Source organism: Lactuca virosa, chromosome 3, assembly GCF_052849685.1.
Source record: "Lactuca virosa cultivar CGN04683 chromosome 3, Lactuca_virosa_CGN04683_v6, whole genome shotgun sequence".
Lineage (NCBI taxonomy): Eukaryota > Viridiplantae > Streptophyta > Magnoliopsida > Asterales > Asteraceae > Lactuca > Lactuca virosa.
In genome coordinates, this window is record NC_136428.1 from 401,772,077 (window position 1) to 401,781,532 (window position 9,456).

At 35.1% G+C, this 9,456-nt stretch overlaps 1 non-coding gene across 1 annotated transcript; it reads right to left on the reverse strand.

The window, feature by feature from the left end:
- Positions 1 to 8,544: 8,544 nt before the first annotated feature.
- LOC145167981 (small nucleolar RNA R71) lies at positions 8,545 to 8,651 on the reverse strand. The gene has a single exon (XR_013741578.1). It is a non-coding gene; the product is annotated as a small nucleolar RNA R71 (small nucleolar RNA).
- Between the last annotated feature and the right edge of the window lie 805 nt (positions 8,652 to 9,456).

Genomic DNA, 9,456 nt, shown 5'->3' on the forward strand with positions numbered 1-9,456 from the left:
ACTTGTATTCTAAGGACACTAGTAGACATGTACTTGCACCGGATTCCAGAAGATGGAGCATAGTAGCTTCAAGTCTTTGTCTGTTATTTACTTTTGGAGTCAGCTTTATATGATTCGAATACAATGTAATCATTATACTATTAATACAATGGTTGTTGTTTCTTTGATTACTATTATTAAATTGTTGTGATATTGTACATGACGTCCTCCGCCCCCGAACGTTTCCGCCATTCCGGTTTGGGGGTGTGACAAGGGGGGGGGGAGGTTGTGAGCGGAATCTAAGGGGCGGCACTCCCTGGGAGCGGGATCCAAGGGGCGGCAACCCCTAATGGGGGTCCAATGGGCAGAGCCCCTGGTTGGGTGTAAAATACTGATTTTTACCACAAAATTTTTCATTTTTAATTTATAAAAACCATAAGTGTAATAAACCAAGTCACGAAAAATCTTAGGTACATCATTACCATCATCCATTTCAGAGTATCAAAATGTGAAAAATCATAAAATCTACGAGTTGGAGTGTATAGTCAAGACTTCGCCTTCCTGCGATCATTCGAAGTACCTGAAACACATTTAATCCATAATTGTAAACATAAAGCTTAGTGAGTCATTCCCAAAATATACATATAACACAACATAATAAACAAGTATGGGTTATTAGCAACCCTAGGGATTATCAGCACCTAGTGGGCTAACTTCACGCCCTATGGATTAACAGCATGTTCCAGGGGTTATCAGCAACCATGAGGATTCTTAGAAATACCAGAGTTATCAGCAATACAATTTAATTAATACATAAATAAAATCAACAAATAAGACCCAACTGGTCATAGATATAATCTCCACATAGGTAAATGGAGTGAGAAGACTCGCCTAATAAGTAGAAGTTAAATAGAACAGCTCACACACGGGGCATACAGGTACTACAAATCACCTACTTAACAATACAAAATTACCCGTTTTAATGTACACTCTAACACCCTTTTTGACAAAAAGTCATCGTCAACAGGCCACCCAACTACGCCCTATGTACCAGCTGCAGTACGCATGTTGTAGAGCATGCGAGATTACCGACCAAAACCAAGCTACGCCTTGCAAAGCAAGATTTACGCCCTGTGTAGCAAGTCTGAATGTCAAAAGTTCCATAAAATCTTCATTCAGATATTTAGTTCCTCAAACTTCCAAATATGTACCAAAGGGATGACCTAATGGATAAAGTCTCTGACTTTATCTATTTACATGCCATAAATGAGCAGTAAACCAAGCCTTAAGTCCATAAAATGCACTAATGATCATGATCTCATGCATGGGAGAATGGGGGATGATCAAGGTCTCAACTTTGTGATTCAAAAACCTCAAAACAACAAGAAATGATCATCTAGAGGTCTGGAGTAGATCATACTCACTAGATCTGTAACATCCCCCTCTAGGACAAAAACATACAAAAAACATAACTAACTAGATCTAGCATGAGATATTGCCAAGATAGAAACTTTATACTTCCAACAGGTAGACAAGAAGGTGAATGATTTGGATCTAAAAGGCTTGGACTCTTAGATGCTTCTCCAAGGGTTTCTTCTTCAAAGAGCACACACACAAACACTTTAAAATCTCAAAAATCTCTCATAAATGGTTAGGGTTTCCAAGGGACTGATTGAGAGGATGGAGGATGGTCATGAAGAGGCCTCCAAGAGAAATAGAGCCTTTAAATAGGCTCACAACCTCAAAAATTAAGGTTTGACTCCCAACAAACTACGTGATGTGTAGCAATACTTATGCATTGTGTAAGTCTTTAAATGCACGCATGGCATCCTTCTCTTACGGTGAGCATAAGAGGCCATCCTCCGCCTGCATAGGATAAAATTTTACACTTAACGAATAAACTAATTCAAGGAAAAATGCATGTGAGCTTGAGTGTTACACTGGGGTCGAATTGATGAACCTAATTTTGACTTTTGTTTTCACCTTATTTAAAAATCCGTTTTATGATAGTTTTGGCGGTCTTTTATGATAGTTTGAAACTGTCTTGTGATAGTTTTTAGACACATAGCTAAAACCATTTTTTGGTCATCATTCTTGGTATATGAATGGAAATATATCAATCTCATTCTCTATTCTTGAATCTCATCATTCTAAGTCTTATCCAATTGATGATTTTGGGAGTACCACCAAAATACTTCAATTTGAAAATGACTACATGATTCTCAGAATTCCAAAGTGCTACTACATCCCAAAAATCTAACAAAAATTGAAGTATTTTATGACAATGGCAAGTGGAAATTTTATGAAGTGAATGACAAGAAAGTTTGACAAGTTGGTGAAGTTTGAAGGCCAAGAATTTCGTAATACCAGAAGAAGATGAAATTCCTCCTAACCACTATGAAAGTGGTGTATGTCTTGAGTACACCCATGACGAAATTCGCTAAAGATGAAACTTTGAAGGCAACAAAGAGGAGATCAAAGAGGGACAATGATGAATACATCTGTCGCGGTCACATTCTCAATGGTATGTCTGACTCTCTTTTTGATATCTATCAAAATGTCAAATAAGCAAAGGAATTATGGGATTCTATTGAATCCAAGTACCTGATTGAAGATGCTTCTAGAAAGAATTTTTTGGCCAATAACTTTATGGGTTACTAGATGATTGATTTCAGGTCTGTTATGGAACAATACTATGAAGTGTTAATGATTCTGGGAAAATTTTCTCAACACAATCTGAAAATGGATGAAGCCATTCCTGTGGATGTTATCATTGACATACTGCCCCCATCATGGAAAGATTTTAGACACAGTCTAAAACATAACAAAGAAAATTAAATTTGTTTTAACTTGGAAGCCATTTATAGATTGAAAAGACTTTAAGGACTCAAGAAGTTGATAACAATTCTAAATGTAAGAACCAAGATGGTTCCTCTTGTGATCATGGTGGAAGGACAAGAATCAAAGAATCCTAAGAAGTATAATGGTAGAAGTTAATTTAAAGGAAAGGATGACAAGTCTTCCAACAAGAAGGCAAACTGGTTTGTTGGAACTGTAGTTCATTTCAACAAAGGTTGACGTCTTCGTAAGGTGAACAAGGATGTGGATCCAAGTGGATCTAAGGAACCAGAAAAGTAACAAGGTCAGTTTTCTATTTTTCTGCAGAATTCAAATTATATTCAGAATTATTTTCTATGATTTATGAGGCATTTTCTATGCAGGATAATGATGTTGCATGGTGGGTTGATTCGTGTGCAACAAGAAATGTTTGCAAAGATCTACATTAGTTTAAAGAATGTCAAGCAGTTGAAGATGGATCTGTTGTGAAAATAGGAAATGTTGCAACTGAACCAATCAACAGTTTAGGATCTCTTTTACGTACTTTTACTTTTGGGAAATGTTTGTGTTTGAACAATGTTCTGTATGTACCAAGGATTCATAAGAATCTCTTAACTGAAATAGTTTTAAGTAATTATCGTTACAAAGAAGTATTAGAAAGTGATGAGTATATATTGTCAAAACATGGTTATTTTGTGGGATTTGGATATGTAGGTAATGGTATGATAAGACTTAATCTTAATTATCCTTGTTATGATAATTCTATTTGCATGACTTCTTCTAGTACTAGAAATAATTTGAATAAATCTGATTTATGGCATCTTAGACTAGGACATATTCATTGCAAGAGATTAAAACACGTGTCTAAAATGAGTTTAATTCCTGCTTTTGATATTAATAATAAAAAATGTAAAACTTATACGTTAACTAAGATCACTAGACAACCTTTCAAGGATGTTGTTAGGAAAAGCAAGGCGTTGAACTTATACATAGTGATTTATGTGATTTCCATGCAACACCTTCCCTTGGAAACAAAAAGTATGTTGTTACTTTTATTGATGATGCATGTAGATATTCTTATGTCTATTTTCTACATTCAAAAGACGAAGCTCTTGATAAATTTAAGATTTATAAACAAGAAATTAAGCTTCATCAAAAAGGAATTAATAAAAGTTTTGCGTATTGATAGAAGCAGTGAGTATTATGATCCAGTTTATTTCGAATCAAATGGAATAATACATCCAACCATGACTCCTTATACACCACAACAAAATGGTGTAGTTCAAAGGAAGTATAGGACTTTGAAAGAAATGGTTAATTCCATGTTGTCCTATTCTATTTTAAGTGAAGGGTTTTAAGGTTAAGGTATGTTGACTACGTGTATATTTTGAATAGAATTCCAAACAAAAGGAGTAACAATACTCCTTATGAAATTTGGTGTAAAAAGCTAACAAATTTGAGTTATCTCAAAGTTTGGGGTTGTAGAGCAATTGTAAGGATCACTAAACCCAAAAGGAAAACATTGGATGAGAAAGGCATAGATTGTATCTTCATTGGATATGTTGAGCATTCGAAAGCCTATAGATTCTATGTTTTAGAATTTAATGACTTTGTGTCTGTGAAGACTGTTATAAAGTGAAGAGATGTTAACGTTGATGAAGAAAGATTTATAGCTATATCTAGACTAAGGGATGTGACTCAACAATCTTCCAACAAGAACTCAACTAATGTTGAAGATGTTTCTAGTGATACAAGTTCTACAATTGAATCTAGGAAAAGCACAAGAGCTAGAAAAGCTAAGTCTTTTGGATTTGATTTTCAACTTTATTTTGTTGAATGAACAAGGAATGAGATTGTATGTCAATATCAATATTGTTTTAATATTGAGGAGGATCCAAAGAACTTTAGTGAAGCTATGGCTTCTAGGGATGTTCGTTTCTGGAAAAAGCAATTCAGTATGAAATTAAATAAATCATGTATAACAATACTTAGGTATTGTACGATTTACCTCCTTGTTGCAAGGCATTACGATGTAAATGAATCCTCAAAAAGTAATTGAAAGTTGATGGCACAATATATAAATATAAAGACATATTGGTTATCCAAGGCTTTAGACAAAAGGAAGACATTGATTTCTTTGATACTTACGCTCATGTTTCTAGAATTTCCACTATTAGATTATTGTTAGATCTTGCAGCTATACATAATCTCGTGATTCACCAAATGGATGTGAAAATTACATTATTGAATATTAACCTGGATGAGGAAATTTACATGAAACAACCTGAAGGGTTTGTGATGCTTGGAAATGAGAATAAGGTGTGCAAGTTAAAGAAATCATTATATGGTTTGCAACAAGCACTGAAATAGTGTCATCAAAAATTTGATGATGTTGTATTGTCCAATGGGTTTTCATTAAACCAAGATCACAAGTGTATATATAGCAAATTTGATACTTTTGGTAAGATCATTTTGACATGAAATGCCTGGGGGAGGCTGAGGTAATTCTTGGTATATAAATTAAAAAGGTAAATAATGGTATTTCAATCACTCAATCTCATTATATTAAGAAGATATTGAAATTTTGTTTCTTTGAGAACTGTTCTCTTGTTAGTACTCTTATAGATCCTAATCTTAAGCTTCTACCTAATAAAGGATCTCCAGTGTCTCAACTTGAATACTCAAGAGCTATTTGTTGTCCTATGTATGTGATGATTAGTACTAGGCCTAGTATATCTTATGTTATGGGAAAGTTTAGTAGGTATACTAGTAATCCTCGTTCACATCATTGTCAAGCTGTAAATAATGTATTTAAGTATTTGAAAGGAAACATGTATTGTGGTTTCACATATATTGGATATCGTTCTATCTTTGAAGGTTATTCAGATGCCCTCTGGATTAAAAATTTAGAGGATCACTCCTCTTGTAACACACGTTTTCCAAAATGGATAAATGTAGGGAATTAAGGAGTCAATGGCATGCTTTTTGGAAAAAAACCACGAGTCACGATGTAACCATAGGGAGGTTATGATGTGACAAGTCAAGAAAGAGAACGCGCATTTGGAGGCTAGTCACGATGTGACATGTGTATGGTCACAACGTGAGAAGGGCTGCATCCCAAACCCATTATCTTTTAGGGCTTCCTTCGTATTTAAGCCCATAATCTCGGATTTATGGTTTTATTTTTGGCCTTCATCACCCTCTAGAGCTTTGATCAAACCCTAATCACATTCTCTTCATTTGTAAGCTTATTCTTGGAGTTTTGGTGTCCTTGGAAAGAAGAAGAATATCATTATGGTTTAGAAGACCTATTGGCAAGCATGGAGTTTGAGTTTGAGCCGTTTATGGAGCATTGTATGTATTCAAGATCTAAATTTTATGACGTTAGCTTCTAGATCTATACTTATTGTTCCTTTTTCATCGTATTGTGCAAGTTTGGATGGGAGGATTCCATAAGGTTGGCAAATTTATGGGTCCTTATGCTCCCTTGAAGGTTGTATTTAATGGATCTGAGATTTGGCTGAGTTTTGATGTTATTCATGTGAATGTGGTTTCATTTCTTCTTCATTTTGACCTTTTATGTGATCAAGACATGCATTGGGCGCTTTGAGAGTGTCGTCAAGGTCTGTTTGGAGGATTAGAGCTTAAAAAAGAAGATTTTAGCTGAAAAACCAAACTCACGACATGAGGAGGAAATTCTATAAGATCAGTACGCCGGAATTCAGAATCCTTGCTCGATACGGATAAACACCCAGCTCACGACGTGAGATCCCTACCTCAAGAAGTTAGCCACATATTTTGGAAAATTATAAATACTCCTTTGCATTATCGATTGAAAAAGATTTTGGAGGGGAGGATATTCTGAGATACTCAAAATTTGAGGTCAGAAATAGTACGAAAAACATACCTTTGAAGGAGATTTCGTTCGGAGATTAAGAATTTGAAGATCTAATCATCACATTCGGTTTGACTTACTTGAATCATGTCAATTCCTTATAAATTTGTGTGTTTAATTTCATTCATGAGTAGCTAAAGTCGTTTACTTTTGTTTAGCTAGATGAAACCTTGAATCTGTGGTTTAGTTTATTATTTTATGGATTTTATAAGTTGGTTTCTACTTGTGTTTGATTATCATTACCTAGCGTGTTAAAGTTTATGACTTTGTTGCTTAAATTCAAGTTAAGTGTAGCTTAGTGACCATTAAATTAAATGAAATTGTTTACCTATTAGTTTAGTGACTATTAAATTGCTAGAGCTAGGAGTGACCACATCTAGATAAGTAATAAAAGTAACAAATTTAGTTTTCTTGGAGAACATAATTATGACCATAATTGTGTTTGTTTAGATAAATCATACATAGCCCATCTGTAATTAATAACTAATTATGTGTTTGCTTGTGTATGACCATACATAGTAGTACATGAATTGGTGAAAATATTTGTAAATTGGACTCAATTTGCTAATTACATAATAATTGGTAACCAACTTTATTGATCCATGAATAGTAACTAACCATAGGGAAAATGTAGATTCAAAACTAAACGAAAGTGTTTTTAATATATTGATTAAAACAAATTTTAATTAAGCGCTTAACTTTTTCTGAACCTGAAAAATCAGATAAAACCCCTTTTTAATTATTTCTTGTTTTTAGATTAATATTTTAGTAGTTGTGTTAGTATACTAAATCCGTTCCCTGTGTTCGATACCTGACTGTTCGTGCTATACTAATTGTGAGTAGGTCCATTGCCTTAAACGTAATAGTTAGTTAAATACTTGGTAAAACTAGTAGGTATAATAATTACGCATCAAGTTTTTGGCGCTGTTGCCGGGGAACGACTATTTTAGTTTTAAATTTAATTGCTTCAGGTTAATCGATCCTTTTTGTGGGATAAAACCTGCAAAAAGTTACTTTTTAGCATTAGTTAAATTTTTATGAAATACTGAACTTACGACGTGAGCTCTGATATTTCAGGTTTTATTTCGTTTCTGCTTTCTGTTATAGTTTATCTCCTATACCACGAGGTGGAATTATTACCACGTCATGGTAATCGTTCAGTAGGACTTTTTATTTAATTTTAGTTCGTTTTTACATTTTTGTTTTTTGTTTATTTTTTCAGTAGTATATGACCCGAAGATCAAACACGCCATTGACACCACCACTTAAAGATCTAGAGTCAGCTTTTCATAAAAAGAAGGAGAAGAACGTAGGAGGATCAAGCAACAAGCCGAAAAACAAAAGCACATTCGAGAGCTTTGAGAGAACTCCCAACAAAAAGGAAGCTGGTTACGAGCCCGAAACAGAAATAGACAAAAGTAGTGAACCCGAAAGCGAGCCAAAAAACAACATGACCGACATTGCTGACATGACGATGGATGCATACAAGAAAAGAACACGAGAGGACACCAGTCAAGGTCTTGTGCAAACCGCAATTCCCGCTACTGCTACCTTCGAGCTTAAGGGACACATCCTTCCTGCGCTAAAGGATATCCCATTTTCTAGATAAGATCATGAAGATTCATACAAGCACGTCGATGAAGTCGATGATTGCTGACTATTTCAATATTCCGAATGTACCAATAGAGACTATCTTGTTAAGAATGCTTCCATTTACTTTTTAAGGAGCAGCAAAATATTGGTTGAAGGCACTTTCACCAGGTTCAAACACCACTTGGGCACAGATGCGTGAAGAATTCCTCCAATAATTTTGCCCACCATCAAAAGTTTCTAAACTCAATAAATCCATAGCAAATTTAGAGCAGCAAGTGGGAGAGTCTTTGTACGAGTCATGGGAGCGAGATAAGGGTTTGATAAGGAATTGTCCTCAAAATGATCTAAACAAGCAACAAGATGTCTCGATCTTTTACGATGGGGGTGAACGTCACGACAAGGCAACTCCTTGATTCTCAAGGACCTTTAACAAAGAAGAATCCCACTTAAATTAAAGAACTAAACGAAGAATTTTCAAAGCATTCACGGGAATATCACAACCCTCGTAATGATGGGGCTAGGGGGATCAGGAATGGTGCTTTGGAAGTTATGGCGGTGGTTTTGGCAATGTTGAGTAGCATGGATAGAAGAATAACAAAAATAGACCAATCCATACACGCAATACTTGTGGATTGTAAAAATTGCAATGGGCCGAATTTGACAAAAGATTGCCATTTGGACGAAAATGGGAATAGGAAAGCTCAAGTTTTCTACTCTACTGGAGACCGATATGATGAAGATTGGGGATAATCGAAGAAGGAGTGGTTGCTGTATGAGGAATACAAGAAGCAAAAAGAAGAGAAATATAGGCAAACCGCCCGGGGATTTTACCAAAAGGAACAACCACGACACGATAAAAAAGTGGACATTCTCGAAGAAAAAGATTGAAACCGACAAAAGATGGATACTTGGAGGACTGAAACTAAAAAAGATACAAAAATGATGTTGCTGGACAGCTTGACCCCTTGACAGTACTTTGACCATATCTCATGACTCGTAACTCCGATTGATGAGATTCAAAATTATCTGAAAACTAGGCAAAATTTCGGACGACTTTCGTTTTTGTGCCAAATGCTAGTTCCCAATTTTCACGACGTGAGGAGTATAATCTCACGAAGTGAGATTGATTCTTCTAGAAGATAGCTACGTGG